General features: G+C 42.6%; 1 protein-coding gene across 3 annotated transcripts in view; it reads right to left on the bottom strand.

Annotated features, from left to right (window-relative positions):
• KTN1 (kinectin 1) overlaps positions 1-22,504 on the bottom strand; it is a 3,101,875-nt gene that overhangs the window by 2,326,486 nt on the left and 752,885 nt on the right. The gene's annotated exons all lie outside the window — the stretch shown is intronic.

Below are 22,504 nucleotides of genomic sequence, written 5' to 3'. Positions count from 1 at the left end.
TATTAGTTATTGCTTTTAAATAGTGTGAAACGTTAATTAGTTCTTGTTTAATACACAGATTGTTTATGCTTTTGTACACATTCCATGTACTCTACTAGGTTCTTCCCCACGCACATTCTATATTTAATGGTGTATCATAGAACTCCACTTTCCCTTTTCCCAAAACTTAAGTTGCACATAGGAAGTCATCATCAAACACAGTGGTTTTCGTCCTGGTACTTATTACAAAGACAGTTAAGCTTCCCAGAGCCCATAATTTCTTTAATTATCTTTATCTTATTCAAACAAGCACATGCAAGATATAATATAACCAAAATCAATATAGAATACAGTATATCTTATCATGTACATCTATTATAATTCATCATACCTTAAGAAATTCAATAAAGGGATATTTACAAATTAATAAAACATACATTGGAGCCATAAAACAGTTTCTAATAATAATCAGTCCTACACAATATATCTATTCAAACTTCTCAACATATAGACATTAAACAAGACAAACAACTATATACACACTAACTACACAAATAACTACTTACACACCAACTACAACAAACCGGACAAACACTAATACAAGTATTCGATCACAGACTAATTGGTCATGCATGTAATGTAACATTACCATATAAATCAATAAAAGATTTCCATAAAATCCAATAAGCTCCTTCTTTACCCTTCCTCTTATATAATTCAAAATCAGATAGAATCACCACATCATTAATCCATTCTTCCACCGTTGGCTTCTTCCTCGTCTTCCACACTTTCAAAATCTGCTTCACTGCTATCACTAAAATTCTATGTATCCAAGAACCATATAAACGAGCCGTCAAACACTGCCCAGTATTTGCTAAAAGCAAGACCTGTAACAGTCTTCTTGGGAACTTAATGGAAAGGGTCATATCTAATCTATCAAGAACTTCACACCAGAAGGTGACTACTCTGGGGCAATACCATAACATATGAAGTAAATTCCCCTTTTCCTTTCCACATCTCCAACATAAATCATCAGTTACTAATCCTAAGGCACGCATGCGCTCAGGCGTCCAATATAGTCCCAAAACTTTCTGATAGATAAGTCGTAGCTTAAGATCCATTTTGCTACTATGTCCAGTTCGCTATACATATTTCCAGACTTCATCAGTAACAGTACAACCCAAACATGAATCCCATTTTCGTTTCAAGATATTCCATGATTCTAAAAGAGAATCATTCTCTGGCATAAGCTTCAAATACGTGGAAACATTTCGTGGTAATAGACAAAATATGGTCCATCCTGCCAGTTCTTGCTCCACCGTGTTGGACAACATACCAACTAGACTGATCAAAAGACATTTCAGCTCTTTAGATCTACTTTTCTCCTTTCCATCCAGTCTGAACAAAGTCTGAAGTGCCTGAAAAGTCATCAAATGCCCATCGTGCTTCAAATCCCCCGGTGACAGAATCCCCCTTGAAATCCAACTACACCATAACAATGTCTTGTTATCAATTTGTAATGCAGGATTATTCCAAATATATGCCTTATAGTTCAAAAAGACATTCCCATCAAAATTAAGCAACCACCATAACATCATGCCTTTAGCAATTTTAAGTCAATTTAGCAGACCCCCTTGGTAGTTTCCCCATAGAAAAAATATGCTGGAAGACCACCATTGAGGTGAGAAAATAGCAGGATGCCCTAAATAGGACGAGCACAACTTTTTATAAGACCCCACTAGCTAATAACTTGATAAGGACATGCACAAAGCAGAAGGGACACTGGTTAATACTATGTCTGTACCCACTAAGTGTAATCAGTATTACGATCGAGGTAATAGAATTGAACGAGGGATGTCGTGTAAGAAAAATGTCATTGTAAGGCTAAAATGCTGTAAAACGTGCGACATATATTTGAAATTGATTTAGGACTAAGCAGTAGGTCTAATTAGTAGCATTAACGTTGTAATACGACTTTGGGAAGGTGGCACCGTGAATGTGTTCACAGTGATCTCGTGGCACAAATAGTATCATTCATCCAATTAAATATATACAATAAATGTGATGCGATTTAAAAACAGTCGATCTAATGCACCATTTGAAAGAAAAATGTGTAACTAACCAAAACGGAACAAATACATTGCAGGACGGATTTTAACCCTACAAACATTGTGCCCCTACTGGACCTAACCTGAGAATTTTGTACCTATTATTGGGGTACGAACTTTAAACTTTCACAAAATAAAGGTCAAGATATCACAAAGACAATAAAATGGCACAAGTTAGCTGTATACAATGTATGAGCACACTGAATAGAGTTAATTCCCAAAAAGTGCACTAGAGATAGTTCAAATAAAAATAAAAATAGCACCAAAGAAATGTTTTTATTTTGAATTAGAAAAGACCATATACTTGTATGGCTTAAAAAATAATTCTTAGCCATTTTTCACAAAATTTTGACTTTTTCATGATGAACTATGAAATGTATTATGTTTTCTTTTATTATACTTATATTTTAGGTTTCTTTTTCTTGTTTGTTGTCCATGTGTTTCCGTTTTCCACACCCTTTCAATCTGTTCCTTGTGCCCGTCGTAGTTTTCTGTCTGATTTAATGACATTTTTTTGTGTACAAAAGTGATTATAAGTAATGGAGATGAAGTATATATGCCCTAATGTTTTGAAAAAGGCTTACTGTCAAGACAAAACACGTGTCAACGTTTTAAGGGCTTTCATGTTAATTTGACAGAACAGCAGTAATAAGTTTGTGAAATCTAATACATTTGTGGCGCTTTTTTTTGTGTGAGAACATTTTTCATTGTTTGAACCACAGAGGTGGAGATATTTGGCTCCTCCGACCACATCTCACATTTTTTTGCGACTGTTAGGGAGAATTCTCTTATAAGGCTAATTTCCCAAACCTAGTGAGTCCCCCAGCAGCTTTGCTGGATTTTTGGGGTTTGTTTTTTTCTCCTGCTAAGAGTGAGACTCTTTTCCTCCCACTCTTAGGCATGATTTGAGGTATGTCTTTGACTTTGTATGTGCTTATGGGCTATGGGGTCTTTCTTATTTGTATGAATAAAAAAAGTAAGATTTGATTTTTACAAAGAGTCAGTCGCTCGATTTGTCTTTTGAACAGACTTCGTGTACGTTTAAGAAAATGAGTTCAACTGTTTTTTTTAGCCTTTTTCGGCCTTTTCAAACTGAAACTAAGAAGAGGGGTGTCACACGAAGTATCGGCTCACCTGGACTCTCGTAATGTGAAAGTGCCAGTGTAAGACCTTGGCTCTCTGAGGTCCTTTCCAGAAGTTCCAAGGTATCCAGCTTGGCCATGATTTGTTGCACAAGTTCAGAAGTAGCCGTTAGCCAAGTTGGTTTTTCCCCGCTGATCATTCTTGACCACCAACAGGATTCGCCATCTAGTGAGGGATCAGACGAAAAATGCTGCATGCAAGCTGTCCTGATTGATTTTGTTTCTGAGCAACCTAAAAGCAGGTGGCAGACCGTCTCTTTTTCATTTATGTTGCGACATAATCTGCAGTGTGTTGAGTTGGAAAGTCCCCTAATGGCATTAATTTCATTTGTCGGTAACAGGTTCAGTCTCGCTCTTAGAAGATAGTTTCTTGCTTTTCTGTTAGGGAATTGTTTGATATATCCCTGCAGTTCATTTAGTTTCTTTGTGTTTGGTGGCAAGTGTAGCGATAGCCTGTTTTCCGTGGCTTTTGCAAGAGTCGTGATCCAATCTAACTCTGATTTTTTTTCATGATTTTTACTGGGTTTTGAATCAGATAGTCTTCTTCACACTCGATAGATTTCAGAAGCGAGGAAATGTATAGCTTCCAGGATTGTACGGGTTTGTTGGATTCAAGTGCTAGTACTATTTTGATGATTCTGTATGGCAGTGGGCTTTCAGGGAGCAGTATTTTTCTGTATAATCTTAAGGAATTGCAGTTCAAGGTCCCTTGTAGGGACAGGAGGCTCAGTTCTCTGCAAATGGATGCTACAGGCCTAGAAGTCGGAAGGCCGAGAACTGTTCTCCAATAGTAAGCTTCGAGTTTAGGCCAAATTTCTCGCAGGAGCAGTATCATTGCCCCTGTACCGTAGGTTATGGCAGGGACAGCTTTCATTTTGTAAAAGTCGATCGCTGGTATCGTTGAGAAGCGTCCTAGCTTTTGGTCGATTGCTTTTCCTTGTATAGCAAGTTTCCTGGTTTTTGTTCTTAGATTTTCTTGCATAGCTATTTCTTTTTTGGTATTGTCGAGTGTGATGCCCAGATACTTAAAGCTTTGGACTTTTTCGATCTCCGCCAATTGGAAGAACCATTTTAGTTTTTCAGTTTTCTTTGTTTTTTCCAATGTGACTATTTTTGTTTTCCCTTTATTTACTTCCATATACATGAAGGTTATCGAGTTGGCGCTTTAATCCTATAGGCGTTTGGTCAATCAGTATGAGGTCGTCGGCGTAGAGTAATCTGCTGATTTTGTGTTGGCCCAACCGCGGTGGGAACGATCTCTCAGAAGTTTCTGATGTTTGAAAGTCGCCATGATAGGCCAGAAAGAGTGCGGGGGCCAACGGGCACCCCTGCTCGACTCCCCTTTGGGTCACAATAGTTTTTGATAGAGATCCTTGACAGTTTAGTCTGACTCGTACTGACGTGTTAGTGTGCAGAGATTTGATGGGATTCAGTATTGCTTCGGGACAGGACCAGTTTTTCAGTTTACTCCATAGGAGAGTCCTGTCGACTCTGTCGAACGCTTGAGAAAAGTCGATAAAAGCCAGATGTAGCCGGGGACCCCCTTCTAGCACTTTGGTTTTCAAAATGCTTATTAAGAGAATTTTAGCTAAAGATCCTGAGGTAAACTTGGACCTGGTGATGGTGGAAGTTCAGGGATTCGGGGTGGTGTCAGGCCTACAGGTGAACACATCCAAATCGGTGTGATTTCCCCTGTCCGAGGCGACGTCCCAGTTCTGGGATACATGGGGGTTTCAGTGGCATATGGTCAGTACAATTTACCTGGGTATTACCATTGCGAGGGACCCGCAGGTGGTGTATCACACTATCTTAGCACTCTGCATAACGCCAAGTTGGCCCTAAGTAGATGGAGGAAGCTCCCACTGAACCTGTATGGGCGGATATCTGTCGTTAAAATGACACTGCTCCCAAGATTGCTTTATATTTTCTTGAATGCCCCAGTGAGAGTCCCAGGAGAATTTTTCTGTAGCTTGAAAGTTGAGGATTTATATGGGCAGATAAAACGGCCAGGGTTTCGTGGGATAAGTTAATAGCCCCGGTGTCGGAAGGGGGCTTGGCATTGCCGGATTTTGAAACGTATTACGAGGTAGCGCAAGCTGGGTTTCCGATTTATTGGCACAGATTCCAACATGATTGAAGTCATATAGAGGTGGAGAGAGTAGTGGCTGCGCCCAACCTGCTTCTGTCAGTTATCCTGTTAGCCCCAAATCGGGTGCGCTGCTCAAAAAACTTGGTAGAGGCGACGTGTAGAGCATGGACTAAGCTAGAACAGAAGCAGGGGGGTGGGGTTCTCTATTCACCCCAGCTCCCAGTAATACATACACCGGGGATACCTATCACTGGAGAAAGATGCTTTGTGGATATGGTTAAGAGGCTTGGCTTTACATGCTTTGGTGATGTGTTCCCTGGGGGTAGGTTTATATCTTTGGGGGAGCTGAGGGGAAGGGGGTCTCTATCTGCCCTAGATGTGCTTTTGTATTTTAGGTTCAAAGTGAGCCTTCGAGCGTTATTTGATACTTTCCCTGACCAGCCGCCGGTGTCCCCTATGTTAGATAAGGCGCTTCAGGGCCTACTGGACAGGCGTATGACCACGGGACTGTACTCAATGGCTATCCGATCTAGGAGCATGGGAACATCTTGTTTGCGGGAGAAATGGGAGAAATCACTGGGTAGGGAGATTTCAGAAGATAAATGGAAATACTGCTGTGAGGTTATCCGAAAAGGCGCTGTCAATACGGGGTATAAGCTAATTCAATTTAAGTATATTCATCAATTCTATTACACTCCTGTTAAGCTCAGAGAGCTCTTCCCGGAGGTCACCGGAAGATGTAATAGATGCTGGTCAGAAATGGCCGACTTCCTCTATGTTGCTTGGAGCTGCCGAACATACAAGCATTTTGGAAAGGGGTGTTTGAGGTAATTGGGGGGGATCGTAGGCCAAACGATGGACCCTGATCCTGTGATGGGCCTGTTAGGCTACAATAAAGAGATCCCGAGAGGTGTGAGGAGGTTGGTGACGTTGCTTTTAATCCTGGCTAAGCGAAGGGTAGCTATGCTGTGGGGGGCCAGACATGCTCCAAAGGTCTCACATTGGGAAAACGACATTTTGCATTGTAATGACATGGAATGTGGGTGGGGTTCACTGAATGGGCAGCGCAGGTGCGATACTGGCATGTGGGATGCATATACAAATTATTTGCTCCAGAGGCCCTCATCTAGCGATGGTGGGGCATTGGTACGGGACGATGAAGGAAGGGTCTAGAGGGCCCTTTGGACATTACGTGCGGGGTGGGGTATGGAGCTGGCTATAATGGGACTACATCTGGAGGCCTAAGCGGACTGATCTATGGTGGCAGTGATAACAATTGTCTGGACGATCTGCACTTGTAGCCTTAGGAGTGGACAGCATTGGAAGGTGTGTCAAGGGTGGGGGAGGGGGGAACTTTGTTGTTGTAAGTTGATTATGCGTATTGTCAAATAAAATGTTAAATAAAGTAAAAAACAAAAAAATGAATGTTAGCTGCGGTTCCCAAGTTCTTTTTAAATCCAGATTGAAATGGATCGTTGCACGGAGCGTCGTGGGCCCGTGTTTGGAACCTTTTCAGTAACAGGGAGCCAAATAACTTTCCTATGGGGTCAAGAAGCAATAATTTGCGGGATCATTGATGTCGCCCTTCTTTTATATTGGTACGATCGTAGCTGTAGTCCAAGAAGCAGGGATTGATTTCGATTCTGAACATCTTGAGAAAATTTGATTTATGAAAGTAGACCAGGCTTCCGGATGGGATTTTAGGTCAATGTTTGTAATGCCTTCTGGTCCCGGTGCCCTTGAGTTTTTCAGTTTGCTTATTAAATCGAGGATTTCTTCTTGATTGTTGAGTTTAACCCAAGGGGTCTCTTGGCTCACTGACATAGGAAAATTCTGGCCCAGGGGTAGTTTCCTTTATGTACTTTTCCCAGGTTACTTCGCTGATCACATTTTGGATGTTTGTGCTCCTGATGGACAGCTTGGAGTTTAACAATGACCAGAATTCTCTTGAATTTTTTGTAAAGATGGATCTCAATATGGCTTCGGAATCCTGTTGATATAGGATTTATTGGTGTGATTTTAGCCAGGAGCGGTAGGTGGATTTTGCTTTCGCTTTGGCGCTTTTCGCTTGGTTAATGTCAAGCTTAGCCACAAGTCCAGTGGCTTTTCGGTATTCTCGTCGTTTTTCTACTAGCAATATGTCGTACGAGTGCTTCACAGATGTAGAGGGTGGTCTTGTTTGCCCGTGATTCTTGTATGTTATTAACAGGGGGCCATAGTCAGTCACGTACTCCAGTTCACTGGATTTGGCCTTGTTATACTTGTTTGACAGATATTTGATGTCTTTCACCGAGAGGCGTAGTCTGTTTCCTTGTGCATTTAGTTCAGGCTGATGGCCCAGTGATTACGCTGACCTATTTGTACTTTGCCACGATGCAATTAGAGGATTGTGGTCACTGGCCTTGGTTTGTTTCACCTCAAAGGACGTGATCAGATCCAGGAACAGTCACGAAATGAATATGTGGTTGTTTGATGACTGAGACACACCATTGGACCAAGTCGGTGGACGGGACTGGTCAGGAAAAACCGAATCCAGACTTTGGAACTGTCTAGATTTCATTAGATCGTGCCACTGCGAACCTCTGAGATCGTCCGGGCTCAAGAATTATTTAGGTTTTTTTAATGAGCATACAGCGTTTAGGTCTCCACAAATTAATGTGTGTCACTGAGTGGGCTGTTAAGATCTCATCAATTTCTGTTTCCATTTCTCTGAGGAAGGAAGGTTGACGTTTCTATTTTAGCTGGGTTCCAGTATGTGTTTAGGATGGCTAGGGGCGTGCTTTGTTCTTTCTTATCACGGTCACTTTGGTGAGACCATTTTAGGAGCACTGCTAAAAGATGTTGATTTGTACTTAAAACTTTTTCCAGCTTTAAACCATGTCCCATACGGATAGCTGTCAAGAGGCCAGACGAGGGACAGCCTTTCGTGCTTTTTAGGGCCGGTGCCAAGGAGAGTTTGTAGCCATCTAAAGTTGGTAATTTCGTTAGCCAAGTATCTTGTAGGCAAAGTATATCGTACTCACCAAGGTGGATTTCACCCAGGGCGGTCAAGTGTTGAAAACCCCTGGTGTTCCAAGAGCAAAGACGAATTGTGTGTCTAACTGCGTCTGTTGGCTGCTGCTCTTTGAGGCTATAGTCCGAGATCTTGAGTTGCTATTTGGACTTCCTTAATGTGAGAGCTTTAGGAAGCCAGGCCCATAGGCCCGTAGCAGTCGACTTGGACGTGTGTGCGACTTGATCCAATGACATGGGTTGAACCAATTGGCTAAACTTTTTTCGCAGAACCTGAGAAGATAGACTACTAATTGTAGTCGATCGGATGTTGGTGTCGATTTTTTACACTTTTTCGTCGTACTTCGGGTTAGATTTGGCTTGAACCTTCGAGTATGAATTTTCACGATCGAAGGTAGCTTGATCGTGCACTGCGGTAGAGTTGTGCTTACTCTGATTTGATATTACAGAGAAACGCTCTGTTTCTTCGATGGTTCTTTTGGGAGCTTTCTTTGCTTGGTGAATGCTGAGTTTGTAGCCTTTCATTTCCCCTTGAAGTGTGGGACTTACTGCGTGAATGTTCACTGATGTTGTTTGACTCAGTAAGATCGTAAACCAGTCTCAGTAGTTCTCTTGCTTCTCTTCTTAATAGGTCTTTGACCGATGCTGATGTAATATAGAGGTAGGTTTGCGCCCTCCCTTTCTTATGGCTAGGGTCAACGATCTTTAGAGTGTCAGTTTTTATTGTCCTCAGCTTTGAGACGTGGTTGAACATGATTAGCACTGAACTTCGGTTTAGAATCACGCCGTCGTGGTTTCCCTGGATTTGTTCTAATTTAAGAACCCACCGCCGTTCTTGGGTGGCGTTGGAAATCTTACGATGTTTTTCTGTTTTGGATCGCTAATGGGGTGTGTTGCTTCCTGATTTTCGGGAGTTGGTGTCAGATTTTGCCTTGGGAGTGGCTTTCTCTTGTGTCTGGTCCTCTTTTGAGGTGGGGTGAGTCAGAGTTTGATTTCTGTGTGGGGAAAGTCTTGGTCTGGAGTCTTTCACCGTTTGAAAGGGAGACGCTGTCGGACTTTGGTTTTTACTCCAATTTGTGGCCGAATGATCACTTATTTTCGTTTGAGGTTTCTTCAAGTTTTTATTTATTTTATTACGACGTTCTTCTAGCGTAAGGAAAGGTGAAGTTTGCTTTGGATTTACTTCTTCTAAGCTGTCAGCTGAGCTTTGAGGGAGGCCCACGAAAGTTACTTTTCTTCCTGGAGTTTCGGGTACTTCCTCAATAGGATCTTTCTGGGGACACTCATTTAGGTGTTGGCTAATATTCATCAAGGACTCCAGGGCCATGAATTCTTCAGTCGTTTTAGGAGATTGTGTATCCGCACTTTGAATAATTGAGACACTCTGGATTAAAGGAGGACTGGTATCTCTCCTTACGGGTGCAGGCTTTTCTTTACTCAAGTTCGTTTTGAGTTTACTCGAAATTGCTGGTCGTTTCATAAGCTTTGGAACTTGTTTTTCACACTTTTTGCTTAAATCCTTTTCTACTTTGTTTTTCTTAAAAATCAGGAAAGGTTGGTCGGCACTTTGGCACGCAATGGTGTTTCCTGAGTCCGAGGGGATGGTGTCCTCCACTACCAGCACCACTTCCTTACTCCCTCCTTGGACTTGAGTTGTTGCCATTTTCGTTTGAATTGCTTCGGTTTGGGTTTGAATGTTTCTAGAGGTGATTTGCACAGTCAAATCTATGAACGGAGATGTTTGTTCCCCCACCTCTCTTGAAATTTTATTTTGCCTCAAATCGGCACTTGCTGAGTTTGAGTCACTAGATTGATGTTGGAATGAGGCAGAGTAATGTTTTTGCTCTTTGGCCAGTTTCAGGAGTTCTTCATGGGCCATCACGTAGCCCTCTAAATAGATCAATTTAGTAAACATCATAGCCTAATTTGAGGTATAGTCTTTTAGGGTCTCGTTTAGAGATTCATAGAGTTTTGTGAACGGAGTAAGACCTATTGAAATTGCAGACATAATGGAAAAAATGTCAAGTTTTTTTACTGATGGAGCTTTTAAAGGAGATTTGCCTTGGCCACTTGGACTTCTTGGTAGAGAAGAAATAGTTAGTGGTGTCATTAGAGGACTTTGGTGGAGTCTTGTGGGCGGCTGGTCAAGAGAATATCTTCTGTGTGGCACCCGCGAAGGAAATAGAACTGGAGTCAACTTTAGACTTCCAAAGCTGTTTCTGGCGCTTCTAGGAATTTCTTTTTCGAAAGGAACGGCGTGGTTTGGCATAGTTGATTTGGCCACACCAGCCGCTAGTGAGACATCAATCTTGTCGTGGTCTACCGGGGACCTTATGTCCCGCCGGGGTGTTTGAGGACTGAGTTGGTTTTCCTCTTCTCCGGGTTTTGTTGGTACTTGTGCTTCAAGCACTAAAGATTGAAAGTCCGAGATATTTCCTTTGCAATGTATTTGATATATGTCTCGATTCTGGATGTCGGTAGCCCTGGAATTAGGCCCTGCCGGTGCCTTTAATGAGTTGTCTTCAGAAAAGTTTTTTGGTGTGCTAGATGGAACACGCCCTTGCACTTTAGTAGTTACAAGTAGGGAGTCTGAGGCGTTTCCATTAAAATTACTTTTTTGGAGGTCTTCTAGTTCCTTGTCGTTTGCACTAGAGTTTGTCCTAGGCGATACCATTGATGGTTCATGGAGGTCTTTTTGGGGCGCCGCCCCGTCTACCTTCAAAACCTGTGATTTCTGTTTTGGCGGAGTTGCAGTTTGCTCTGGGGTATTGGGAGGTAAAACCTCTCTATGAGTTTGATGTTAATTAGAGGCTGCAAGTGCTGCCAGCGATTGTGGACTGAATGTCCGGTGGTCCAACTTCCTGTATTTCAACATTGGTTGGCTGTCCTGGAGCGCTTCCAAGATTTCAATATCAGTGAGCTCTGCTGTGTAAAGTGGACGTTGGGGGTTTTTAGGGTTGAAAAAACTTGTGAGCACGTTTTGTGAAGTGGCGTTATGCCCTTGTGTAAAAACAGCCCTCTCTTTTTGTTTTCTTTTTTTTCCCGTTCGGGTCGTTTATTTTTCATTGTGTTGCGGGCTGCAGGCGAGTGTCTAGGGCATTTTCTTGGATTTGGCTGAGCCGGTATAGTGATGGTGCTCGGCTTGTCTAACATTAGTGAATTCAAAAGGGCGCCATAGTCACAGGAATGAGGCGCGCCTTCCAAGGAAGGCTGGTCGAGGGAGGCCCTCGATGCAAGTTCAGAAAGAGTCACGCCTCCAATGGTCAGGGTTTCCTTCTCCTGCCACCGCGTCGCAGTGTATGATAGCTTTGACTGAGACGCGGCTGTAGGGTACGGCTACTTCAGTCTCTGCCACCGCTGGATCATCCGCGTGTAGCAAACTTTGCTCCCCGCCGCCGAAGCCGGCTCCCGCGTTGAAGTTTGGCCGAGCATCGGGTTCTCGGATCAGCGTCTCTCCCTGCTGCAGACCCCGATCCTCACCCGGGGGCAACGCGGACCAGCCATCCCCTCCGGGACCAACAGGTGAGCGGCCCAGTGGGACAGTATTCGCAGGGTCTGCAGTACTCGCGGAGGGTGGAGCTTCAATTTGCAGGTCCTCCGTGGCCGATGGCGTGGGAACTTGCGGATGTTGGTTCTCCGATTGAGTCTTTGCTCGGTAGGCTTCTTTTGCCGGGGCCGGTAGAGGAGTCAAAAGATCAACAGGTATCTTCCGCATTCGTTTAACGTTTTGGTTGCTGGTTTATTTCTTTTTCCTGTTGGGCTACGAACTGTGGAAAAAGGGTATTCTTGATTAAGTTTCGTAACCACCAGGTCCTCTGGGATTGAATGGGGGCGCGAGCTACGCGTCCATCGCCTTGCTTCAACATCAGCTGTAGGGGAGTTAATGGAGGTGGCAGTCCTCGCAGCCATGACTGCAGGACTGCCACTCGCCGCCACTCCGCGTCCGCTCCGCGGACTGTAGGGGTTGTTGTAGTACAGCTGAAGTGCTCCGCCTCCAAAAGTGAAGATGGTGTCTTTTACTCCATAGGATATCATCTGTTTTTCATGTGTGTTACACAGCACCCTCAGTGCAGTAACACAGGGGTGTCATAATGACCCCCAAACATAGACTCGATACCCTGGGACTGACTACTGTCTCCCAGGGCATGTAAAGTCACCATTGACTTTACTAGTCCCAAATTGTGAACAAAACCAGTACAAACCATCATATTGTGGAAGTACTGGAAGGGGTTAATTTGATTGCCCCTGGGTCTGTTTTCGAGGGGGCACTGTCCAGTCCCCCCTTGTCGAGTTTCTGGCTGGTGGCAGTGGTCACCACACAAAATATTCCACCAGAATATTTCCTATGGGATTTTCCCATTGATTTTAAACGCACCACTTTTTGGTGTAATGTTAAAGATACAGCTGGTTTATTTATTTAATATTAAATCAACGGTTGGGTCTTTTTGCCAGACCTCTTTTCTAAAATGGCGTTCGTGTCCGTCGCTGTAACTCTAACCAAGGTCGAGTCCTTTGTTCCACTTTTTGGCAGGCTTCTCCACATAAGCCCTCCAAATGGTGCCACTCTGTCTGGGTTCCACAGGATGTGTGGGGAGGGGAATTGGCACCCTGGACTGCGTTGCCTTAGCAACCCAAGTCGCACTCTGTTCTGATTGGCCCAGTGGTGAGCCGCCCGGCTCACCACTTAGCATGTTTGAGTGACAGCAAGGCTGTTGAATGGGGTTTTTTCTGCATAAAAGCAGGGCCTTTGGGACTGGAACTTCAGAAGTCGCCACAGGACCTAAGAATCCGAAGAGGGAAGAAGCTGAGCCATCTGCAAGCAAGACACCACCGGTGAAGCCCTGCTGCCATGAACTCACCACTTTCCCAACGACAAGAGAAGATCTTCTGCTGGACGAGTCTTCTTCCTCTGAGCTGGTGGGACCAACCAGTTCACCCCTTTCACCTTCCAAAGACGTCTCTTGGTCGAATCGCCCGTGCCAAGCACCCCAGCGGCCGGATAGTCAAGCTTCACCACTTTGACCGCGAATAAAAGGAACGCACCTTTTACCGACGAACTCCGCGGCTGGTTTCATCCCTGTGCAGTGAATCGACTCCACGTTTCCTCCTCAACGAGATCCTCTGTTCCCCTGGTCAAAACAACAAACTGCAACCACTGCCAGGAACAACTGCCACCGCTGGAGCTTCCTCTCTCTTTAAGGTACTGTGTCCTGCCTGGCCTCTCTTTCTTCGGTTTGCCCAAGGTGACCCTTAAATCCTTGGCTTTCCAACTGGGCTGGCCCCAGACCTTCTAACTTTACCTTCTTGAATCACCCCAACCTCTTTTGAACATTCTGCAAAGACTTTTAGTGCATTTTAAACCATGTGATCCTGGGCACATTCCGCTTTGCCCCATGTAAAGTGGGCCTGGCCTATGAACTTTGGCTCTACAGTGTATACTGCCTTTATTCCCTTGCTGAGAACTCCTAAAAGTGTTGGGACCCGTTTTATTGCTATGCTCTGCCTTTTTCTCTCGCTTTAATTTAACTATTTGAGTGCCATCTAGGTTATGCGCTCACATCTGTTTTAACAAATTGTGGTGCTTTAACTCTGACTTGTCTAATAGTTATCAAGGGAGGTGTATATACTTTACCTGACTGTTTTAACTTGCTTTTGATTTAGAGTGCTAGTATATTGCCTAAAGTGTGCTTTAAATAAATAATGATATACTTTTTATACAAAGCTCTGGTCAGTGTTTGTTTGCTCTACTGTGTTTTTGGCCCTATTGTGTATACTCTATATACTGCCCTACTCTTCTTAAGAGAAGTCTGACTGCTCAGCCACAGCAATCATTTTGCAGTGTTCCCTAAGGGAACTGCACAGGATTCTACCTAACAGCGACATGTCGAGAATGCAAAAGGAACAAGGTCGCAAGGCATAAAATGTTGCACCATCTATACAAAGTATCCTGCAACTCCTACACATCAAGCAATAAGCGAGTTGGAACAGCGACCTACAGGATCAGTGTTATCATGTCTGTCTACAGAACCCGTTCGGAGAATGGATACTTCTACTAGTTCAATATAAATATCTCAACAATACGGAAAACTTTAAAATCCACCTTCCCTTTTACTTGGGCTGAGAAGGGAATAAGTTATCTGGAGGTTAAATTTGCAGCTAATCTGGCCCGGCTATATGATGGTAATTATCCGTCACTCTGGTCATAAATAGAGGAATCTATAGACCAGTGGAGGAAACTGCACCTCAGATTGTTTAGGAGGAACTCAGTGTTCATCATTTACATATTTCAGGGAATACTATACCCAGGCATCCAGATAAGTGTCGTACCAGGTCTTTTTACGCAAGAAATCTTGTAAATACGATTATTTTCCTGCTTACATTTATGCACAGGTTTAGAGCAGAGGGCAGTGCAAAGGTCAGGTTCCTTGACAGAAACCAGAATGCTTCTTTTGATTTTTTTTACTGTACGACAGGCATGGTATCAAGAGAGAGACAGACTCAAACGTAACAGTTTGAAAACCTTTATTTATCAAACCTTGTGGGGTTGGTGCAATACCTATCTGGCCCTAACTCTAAGGGGGTTATTCCCTCAACTGATGCTTCTAAGAACCGTGAATATCTGTAAATCAAAAACCAAAGTTGCTCTGTGTCCAAACCTATGTTTGGCCTCACTCTTAAACCAAATGTGATAGGGGATCTTCTTAAAGGAAAAATGGTTACTCAAATAAGAAATGTAAACAGCTGGTTTCAGGTAGTCTTACCAACGGGTATAGTTCTGCCAGTTGAAAATAGTTCAACTCAAAAGGGTTGCCCATGGAACTTTCCACATAGATTTGTAAAAATACAGCCTTTGGGCAGCTACTGGCACCCTGTGTTGTTAGTGTATAATTAGAAAAGATAAGCAATAGATTCTTGTTGATGTTGTCTTACTGGCAGCTCAGAATCAAAAAATACAGTCCCCCTTATGCTGTCCAGGGGTTAGATAATCAAAATAATACAACAATACTGTATTGTTTGGTATGGCGCCTTTTTATTGAACATTCATATTATTATTCATTGCAATAAAATGTCTTGCAGTGGATTTCCACTTTGGTCTAAATTGATTATATCCTAAATACTCTCTTTAGGATTTAATTATATCCTTAGAAATGTCAATTGTAATGGTGTACTTTATGTCCACTTCTGATGTCCACTTTTACCCTTTTGTTTGGGTTAGTTGTATCCTAAATTTCCTCTTTAGAATTTATAAGTGGCCTAAATGTCCTTGATTTGGTTGTGTCCTTGTTGTCCTCTATTGTCTTCGACACGTGTTTCCCCGTCTTTTTATCTGACGGTTCTTCAGAAGGATCTTTGTATAGTTGTTTCTTTCCTCAATTGGTCTGTTTGAATTTCGTTATCTTTATATTGACCATATGTCCTTATCAAAAATAATATGTTTTAATATGGTTCTTCTTTAGATTGGAAATCACTATAACTAAATGCGCTGTTTCTTGTTGTGAAATTGCCTGGAATTGCCTTATTTTACTTTCTTTAGAAAACATCCGTTTTACAGGTTTCCATTCATTGTGTTTTTTCGCTGCTTTCAAATGCTTGTGATGTATTTCGTTATTAAATTGATTTCCGTGATCTCCGTGCTTCTCGTGTGCCTGGTCCGCCTTCTTGTTCTGTCTTCCTCGTTCTTCTACATAGGGCCCTTGCGAAATGTGTGAGAATTGTGTTTATTTCCAGCAAATTTCAGGGACATTTCCCTCTGCTCACCCACCAAAACACGCCGCCAACACCACATCCTACCTTCCTGCGTTCCCACAGGTGTCCAGATGAAAAAAGGTACCTCACATGTGTGGGTGCACCTACCTGGATGGAAAAGGAAAAAGGCTAAAACACTTGTAACCCACATCGGGCACTAATGGGAATTGGGGATCTACTACTTTGTTCACCGCACGTAAATCAATTATAAAACAGTAAGGGATTTCATTCCCACCTTTCTTGTAAACTGGAAGAATCACGCTGTTGCAAATACTACCAAAAATCTTTTCAATTACATTTCTAGCAATTAAATCTGACACAATGTATTTTAACGCTCTTTCACCTTCACTCGAAATGTTGTATTGCGGAATATGCGGTAATGTAATTCCTTCCTTCAAAATAATTTTTACTGGTTCTACTTTCAAACATCCTACATCATTATCGTTCACTGCCCATATACAAGTCAGTACTTCACTCAATTCAGTCAGTAATGGCAAAGATACAAATTGCGATACAGGAGTTTGTTGTGGCGAAATCGTCAAGTACACTCCATCAGGAGAACAATACATTACTGCATTCAATTTCTTCAATAGATTTAATCCCAACTAATTTTTGCCGCAATTTGTCATCAAAAGAAATAGAAAAGATTCAGTAAATGGACCCAGTGTGATTGGCACTGGTTGTGAAACTGGACGAATTACTGGCATACCTGAGAACCCTACTGAGACATTTCTATGCCCTGACAGTGGTATATTTGGAACCCGCTGATGGTCGATCGAACATTTCTGTGCACCTGTGTCCACTACAAAAATGTACGCCCCATTTCCAACCTTCATTTCTACGTAGGGCCCTTTCTGATCAACGGGAATAGGCACTCGTGTGTTTCGGGCTGTCCTAGGGGAACAGTACATCATCAGACGTAAAGTCTCCAGAGTAATATGCATTGGAGGGATTATCGTACACATTTCCACCATTCATGGTGTTCTGTTGATTCTGATTAACCTGATTATCCTGAAATTGTGGCTGCATCTGATTTCTATTCTGGCCCGCTATTCCTGGACGACCTCTAAACTGTCTTCTCGAAATAGTCCCATTTCTATTCTGTAATTGCGGGCACTGGGCTCACCAATGGCCTTCTTGTCTGCAATAGGCACATTGATTTATACCTATTGGACCCCCTTGCACGTTGGTTGATAATGCAAATTGGACTCTAGATGGTGCGTTCCCGCCACCTCCATTATTTTTGGCTACCTGCTGCAGTAACACTCTGGTTTTCAAATCTCCTTTCTTCCTTATTTCCTTATCTGAATTTTCTTGGTTCTCATAATATTGGGCCATATGTAATACTTCAGTTTGTGATTTTGCTTGCTATGCACTTTCAGATGTCATTATTAATGTCTGAATTTCCGGTAACAATCCTCGCACAAACTTAACAAATAATCTCTTCCCATATTCGTACTTCGATCTTGATCACTAAAATCGGCAAATAATTCTTCAAACTGGTTAAAAAAAATCTGTCGCTCCTTCCGATTTGCCATGTAGACAACCAGTCAATTTATCACAAACTTTTCTTTTTAGGCACTAAAGTTTTCAATTTCTCTACTATTCGTGAGGGCAAAGTTAAAATTACTTGCAAAGGTTTCTCCCCAGCCTTTCTCTCACTATCAACTCTGATCAAAGTTTCCCCATGTATCGCCCAACATCGGCGCATCATTTATACTTCTAATCTGCAGGAAGAATCACAGGGAAACATAAATCAATGTCACTCAGTGTAAAAACAGATGAATTTAAAATGGATTCAATTTCCTTATAGAAACCTGCAGGATTTTTCCTAATGTCAGGGACCATCTGCTTTATAGTGTTCACTTCTTGCCTAGAAAAGGGAACATGTACAAACTGTGCGATATAATGGGCTTCTATCGTTCGCACTGGAATCACTCCATCAGCAGCAACCTCTACTTTTGGGACAAACATGTGAGGCACCTCCCTCATAGGTAATTGCAAAGTAGGGGATTCTACACCTGTTCGTCTATTAAGCAACAAAGCCAAATCAAGAGAAAAAGCAGTCGTTTCAGTGTCAGGCGAAAATGTGTCTTTTATAAATAGTCATCAAATCAGCAGGACAACAAACCACCTTCATGCATTCATCGTGTAAATACTCAACCATAACCTGTAACACCTTTCTCTGCATTTCTGGTGTATATTGACTAAATGTATCATGCACTTCTATCGGGAAAATGGTGGCATCCGTAATCCATCGAAGCGCATCTCGCGAATAAATTTGCATCTCTTCACTAACAGGTTTCAACGGCGGAAGAAATGGTTTCTGGACATATGACATATGCAGTTCATGTTTACTCATTATCTCTTTATGCAACCGATCAAGTTCTCGCTTAAACACAAATATTCGCCCTACATGTTCTCGTATTTTCGCCACATTATCTCGAAAATTGGAAAGGACAATCAAATCACGCAACTCTTGCGGTACCTCTGTACTAGTCAAATCACTCCATATTTTGATAAGATAATCTCCCATACATTCTAAAAATACCTGCTGTTCACCAAGGCCTCTATGATCAGATATGGAACTTTGCACAGCCACTTTATTGCCATCAATATACGTCTCAGCCCACTGTTTTAATTCGTCTTTCCGTTCCTTGCTAATCGTACTACGAGTCAGTCTAATATTTCCTCTTTCAGGCCTCAATGATGCAGAACTGCCAGCAAAAGCGTACAACTCAAGCTATGGTGGAGGGAATGATGTCATGGGCACAGATGGGACGTGGGAATAGCAACAGAAGGAGATACATAGGGAGGCGGTGCAACTGGGTCAGTACTTGGATGATCATTTCTTCGCTCATTTACTATCTTATTTATCAGTTTGTCTGATGTATGCAAATCTTGTGAATGATTTATTTTCTGTATGTCCAATTGGAAGGCCCTATCCATGTTCCTAATGGCTTCTGTCTGCTTCTGCTGATCATGCTCTAGCGCTTTCTCTACGGTTGATTTATGTCTACGTGCGTGTTTCTCCTTCCTTCAGTCCCTTACAACGTTGAACGCTGCAGGTCTGGCCTTTTTCCATAGCAAAACTGATTCTAAATGTTCTATACGCGCTAGTTCGAAGCTCCCATTATTCGGCCACTGAAGGTCTGATACAAGTCTGGTTTGCCTATGCCAAACCGCATTAACCGCTATTGTCCCTATTCCGTATTTAATGTACATATCATGTGCCGGCGACCCCTCGGGTGGCGCAGCCTGGCCAGTTTCTAAAGACGGTCTACTGCAGTGAAAAAAACTCACTAGACAGAAAGACAATTTCCCAGGCATGGTTAACTCTTACCTCTTTTTACCCTGGGTGTTTGTACTTGCAAGTGCAACACTCAACCAATATCAGGACGTTTAAGAATAGGGGCATGACTCGCATGCTCAATCAATTCGTCTCTCAGGACGCAATTCACCCGTATACAGGCGCAACCAAGAATTGTCATGACCACGTGTCTGGCACAATTTTCCTCTCTTCCAGGACCCTCGCCTCGATACTCTCTAGCCGCTGCTCGCCGATCAGGGATCGGCTGTGTACAGATCTGCAGAGGAGTCTCTAATCACTTCTGCAAGGGCACCCCAAACACCTTCCGATCCCGGTCTGACAGCCTCGTCCTCGACTCGTCCTTGCCTTCAACGTATGCGATAGAGCATCACATGGAGGGTCCCTGTTCAGGTGCCATCTTTGTTAGACGATATATGGAATCAAGGCACAATAACCATATACTTAATGACATGCCAGTCGTGAGGTTTGAATTCCAAACAGGTCTGGTTTATTCATAAAGTATCTCAGTCGGCCGACCAGGTCTCAACACCTCATGACGTGTGTTCCCAGACACTGAGATAAGAGAGCGAGCAGCGCTAAAGCAGTCATATGTAAACATTATACATCATCCTTTACAATACCATTCGGCCCGCCCTTTCACATGACGAACAAGTTAGGGTTCGGTAATTGACAGCTATGCATGTAACTTCAGCCAGTTTAAACATTAGTATTCTAGCAAAGGCTGCGGAGACAGTTTTCTGTTATGGGGAACACGGGGCACTGGCACAGGGGAAGATATCATGTTCTAGCAGGGAGACATTCCAACCAACGTTATCTGTTTGCTGCGGCTCATGAGCTAACGGTCAGACAGTTCTGAGGCAGAGAAAATACCATTTTTCATGAAGGAGCACAGTTAGTTGCATATAATTCACATTTAACTGTCTTTTACAACAGAGCTTGCAAGACAAACCGGCACCTGGGCTACTGATTAGGCGCGGCTCTTGCACAGCTTCAAGGCCTCAGTGAGAGGAAAACAATGTATTTCTGCACGGCTCTACATTCCTGTGTATGTTATCATTCAGAGTTCAAGCTGTGGCCTCGCACCGTGTGTGGATATGAAGCATAGAATATATTCACAAAACTTTACATAAAAGAAAATGGCCGGCATCTACAAAATGGACTCCCAATGGTCACATTCAGGTTTCACGGTTTGCATTGTTTGTCACATGATGCGATTCGCTTCTGGCCAACATACTATTCATATCATTCGGGCTATGCATTTGCATTTACGGTATAACAGACAACCTACAGATTTGTGCCAAGGGTGTCGAAGCCAGCAAGGAAAACAGGGAACCCCGGCATTTATCAAAAGAGGACACCCGTGGGAATCCACAGAGGTCTGACTTGCGCCAATTGGCCCCATATTTATTACCCAGAACCCCTGGCAAAGTACAAATTGGGGGGGGGGACCATTTTCACACATTTCACTCTGGTCACCCAACCGTGGTTTTCATAACGTTTCAACCTATTTGCTCCTGCCCTTTGTCACACAACCCTTTCATTTCCCAAATGTGCCCTACATTTAGCAGCTGTGTTAGTCCCTATATACTTTTGTAACCTGCACAAAACACCTACCCTTCAAAAGGTCTGCCTGTGCTCTTTCAAGAAATGTATGCTTGCCCTTCCTCACTGCATTTGTTTTCCGTATTTACACATGCTAGGTACATCTGTTCAGGCCATAAGCATAAAACTCCTGTGTACCATGGCTCCGTTTTTGGCTTGTGGCATTGCTTGTTTTTTGGCTCGTGGCATTGCTTGTTTTGTAAAACATTACAAAAAATGTGTGATTTCCTAACTGCAAGAGTCGGGGGGAATGTAGCGGAGCATTGTTTTTCTCAAAATTCATACAAGCCATTGCCGTACCAGGCCAACCATGTACACCACATACCTTTTTTTCGGTCATTTTCCCCAAACTATGGAATTTTTCCCTACATAGTTGTTGCCGGACAAGTGCAAATCACCCCTTCCTAAACTTGGAATTGTGTCTACTTTTCAGAAATGTATGCCTTTCTGTCCTCCCATTCAGCTTTCCTACCCTTTTCTTCCATTCCATCCAAACATGTCCTATTGGAATAAAAAGCCAAAATAGCCTACCTCTGACAACACGGTTGACAACCACATCAAAAAAATGTGTTTACAAGGAAAAAAACACAGACTTCTTTGTACATCATTTTATTGGCATTTTTTGACAAAAAACAAAATGTTCTCCCTATTTGGTTATTTTTTTTCACCCCCCCCACAACCCACAGCAAACTAGGATTCCTGGGTGGTGTTACGACCGCCAATATGTGGGAAAAAAGGGGCCACATTTGGCAGAGATATCTCCTGTAACAAAAACGTTACAAGCCATTGAATGGCGACATACCGAAATCACCAAAAAAGGCCTGGGCACTGGGGGAGAAAACCCATGGCAGTTTAGGGGTAATATACAACATATTCAAACAATCGCAGATACTTTATAGAGTTAGAGCTAATAGTTTATGTGTGCATACGATAGCTCAAGACAGTCTATAAGTATGACATTTACAGTATTAATATACAAAATATTCAAGTGTTAGCAGATCCATTTATACAGTTCGGGCTGATAACAGAAGCTATAAAGCCTGCTAATGAGGGGCATTCAAAGTGATAGGTTAGTGGTCCTTTTCTCTGAGCCATTTAATGGTATTAAAGGCATGGTCTAGTAAAAAATGTTATTTAAAAAATAGATAGGCAACATAAAAAAAGAAAAATACTAGCATTCTCTTTTTTTAAACTTCCTATGTAAAATTGTGAGCGATTCAAGCTCAAAATTCGCAAAAGCAAGCACATGGGCGCATCCATGAGAATGCTATTATTTTTTTTTATGTTGCCTATCTATTTTTTAAATAAAATATTTCACTAGACCATGCCTTTAAATCTGAATTTTAGAAAAGTTTGATCCGTTCTCAAGGATGGGAGGAGTGAGTTCCATAACTGTGCTGCTTTGACCAGGAAGCTTTGGTCAGTTTAGACCTATGTACTACTAAACAATATGAGTTAGCAGTACTGTTGGGTCGGTTAGTAATTCTTCTGTCAA

The sequence above is a fragment of the Ambystoma mexicanum genome, chromosome 14, assembly GCF_040938575.1.
Source record: "Ambystoma mexicanum isolate Mex_15411 chromosome 14, UKY_AmexF1_1, whole genome shotgun sequence".
NCBI classification, from domain to species: domain Eukaryota; kingdom Metazoa; phylum Chordata; class Amphibia; order Caudata; family Ambystomatidae; genus Ambystoma; species Ambystoma mexicanum.
The sequence above is the reverse complement of the archived record's forward strand: the minus strand, read 5'-3'. Positions and strand labels throughout refer to the sequence as shown.